Below are 2,923 nucleotides of genomic sequence, written 5' to 3'. Positions count from 1 at the left end.
TAAATAATTGTATTTCTCTGAAATGTAGGAAAAAATTATATCATTATGATACCTTGTTCTGTAGTGTTCTGGGAGACCAAATAATACTATTCTTTGAACAAAAAAATTACCCCAAGCTATAGCTATAATGCAGAATAGGCATAGTAATGTAGAATATGTTTATGTAAATTAATTTAAGGAAATGCATACTGTAACATTTGCTAGATGTTGTCTTGTGACTAGAACTATAGATTTAGGTACTTAAAGTAATGCCAGCCATAGACAGGGCTTGGTGCTGCTTCGTCCCTGTCACCTTCCACAATCCCACAACAGACTTAGGTTCAGGATCACCTAAAATGTTCTTCTCCACTGGGCAGAAATTTTCTCTGTGTTGCTTCCTGAAACATAGATGATCAGAAGTCCTGTGTTTCTCAGTCTTGCTGTCATCAGATTGATTTCATACCACATCAAGTACACATCAGGTGCCTGTTTGCTGGACTGTCCTCTCTCCAGAGATATAAGCTGACATGGACTTTTCACTTACAACACGGAGAGTGGGAAACCCACTCAGGCACCCTCGGTGAAAAATCAACCAACCAAGTTCCAGTGGATGAGCAAGAGGTCTGGAGGTGAATGACGGAGGCTCTTTTTGTAAGGGCCCCCGGAAGACGAATGTCCAATATTTCTGATTGATGACCTCAAAGGAGTGAGGGCGTTGGCCGGCATTGACTTTCAGCCTCTCAATTTTAAGTCAGAAGTCAATTTCAACATAATTTACTTCTGTGATTGCACCATGTTGTGTTTGCTAATGTGCCAGAGTTCTGGGTAAACATCGCAAAAACCTCTCCTGCAAACCTGTATTCTTTTCTGGCATCTTTCTACCTTCTGCTTTCCTGGCAAACCCTTTCTGAAGTGTACTTTGCTTTTCCCACTCTCTCGTGCACACTGCAGTCCCCAGCTTTGGCTCTCCTTCCCTTTGAAGTTACTCTTGCTGAGGCCTCTTGGGACCTCCATGTTGCCAAAAAAAAAATGCATGTTCTCCAGTCCTTGGTTTATATGACTTCTTTGGAACATTTAGACCTACTGAACACCCACTGCTTCCTAAATCTGTATTTATGCTTGGCTTTATTATATGACGTCACATTCTTTTGGTTTTCCACTCTTCTCTCTGGCTGTTCCTTTATGGGTTCCTTGGTGGGTTCCAGCTTCTCACTCCTTAGGTGCAACGCTGCCCAGATGCTATTCTCATTTATATGTTCTTAGAGTCACTTTCATACACATGTATAGCTTACACATCACTTCCGTGGTGATGACTCTCATACCTACATGTCCAGCTCATACCTCTTTTGCTCGAGCATCAGATGCATCCGTGTATAAGCTCCACCTCAGACTTACCATATTCAACACCTGCCCCACCTCCCAGGTCTCCTGTCTCTCAGCCTCTGTCCAGATCAGATAACTAAAAAGCGTCTGAGGACTGTAGCTCTCACTTTCTGGACAATACAGAGGTGCCTGAAGGCTGGTTAGGGTGGTGAGGCCCGAGGCAGCTTCTGGAATTTCTAATCAACCCTGGTCAGTACAAGATGGACCCCGTAGTCTTGAGTTATATGGACAGTCTACTGCGGCAATCAGATGTCTCACTGTTGGATCCTCCAAGCTGGCTCAATGACCATATCATTGGATTTGCCTTTGAGTACTTTGCCAACAGTCAGTTTCATGACTGTTCTGACCATGTCTGTTTCATCAGCCCCGAAGTTAGTCAGTTCATCAAGTGCACTAGCAACCGAGCAGAGATTGCCATGTTCCTTGAACCCCTGGACCTCCCCAACAAGAGAGTTGTATTTTTAGCCATCAGTGATAATTCTAAGGAGGCAGCTGGGGGAACCCATTGGAGTTTGTTGATTTCACTATGATTCCCATAGCAGAAGCAACTCAGTCCATGCAAAGCAGGTAGCGGAGAAACTGGAAGCTTTCTTAGGCAGAAAAGGAGACAAACTGGCCTTTGTGGAAGAGAAAGCCCCTGCTCAACAAAACAGCTATGACTGTGGGATGTATGTGATTTGTAACACTGAGGCCTTGTGTCAGAACTTCTTTAGGCAACAGCCAGAATCACTATTGCAGCTACTCACTCCTACATACATCACAAAGAAAAGAGGAGAATGGAAAGCTCTCATTGCCAGACTTGCCAAAAATTAGCTATCAAAGTGTATCTGTGACTTTTGAAGTCTCTTCTTTCTGCCCATCCCCGTTTATTGGGTGGCTGCAGTCTCAGTGCCTGAAGGAAGATGCCTAGTAGAGGGAAGCTTAATGTTCTCATTTTTCCCTGGAAGAATGTCATCCTCTGCATCATCCAAATGGAATATTTCACTCTAACCCTAACTTGAGAGCAGTGTGCTCTGTGAAACTTTCTTCAAGTTATGTATCAAAACCTTAAAACCATGCTATCTTAACATTTATTAATTCCCTTTTTGTCTCCCTTATCCACATTGGCTTATTCCAGAGGAAAAGCAGTGATCTTTAAAGAAATCAAGTATATGTGAAATCTAGAGGAATGCACGAAGAACGTTACAGAAGAATCAAAAACGTATTGCACAGAGATCAACTGGCTAGAAGCAGGTCAAGATCTAACCTAATTCAAGATCTAAATATTAGGAGAATCAAATACTCGTTTCTGTGCCATCTCTTCCATTCACCACGCAGAGGCTTTCCTGGCTATCTTTGTAACCTTTGCAGATATTTGATAAAGATGATGTTAGCCCATCTTCCCCCATCTGATTCCTGGACTACTTTAAGAAAGGGGGAATCTTGAGTAACTTCATTAAAATATATGGCTGTTAGACCTTTTAGTTCACTCAGGGAATGGGTCGACTTGCCACTCTGCATTGCTAGCAGCTTTTCTTCACTTTGTCTGTCAGCCATGCACGCACGCCTTCCTTATATCCAA

General features: G+C 42.9%; 1 pseudogene; it reads left to right on the top strand.

Moving 5' to 3' along the window:
* Nucleotides 1–1,531: 1,531 nt before the first annotated feature.
* Nucleotides 1,532–2,202, top strand: LOC110584217 (annotated as a pseudogene).
* Nucleotides 2,203–2,923: the final 721 nt, after the last annotated feature.

This window comes from Neomonachus schauinslandi, chromosome 2 (assembly GCF_002201575.2).
Source record: "Neomonachus schauinslandi chromosome 2, ASM220157v2, whole genome shotgun sequence".
Classification (NCBI taxonomy): domain Eukaryota; kingdom Metazoa; phylum Chordata; class Mammalia; order Carnivora; family Phocidae; genus Neomonachus; species Neomonachus schauinslandi.
This window is presented reverse-complemented; position numbering and strand designations above follow the sequence as displayed.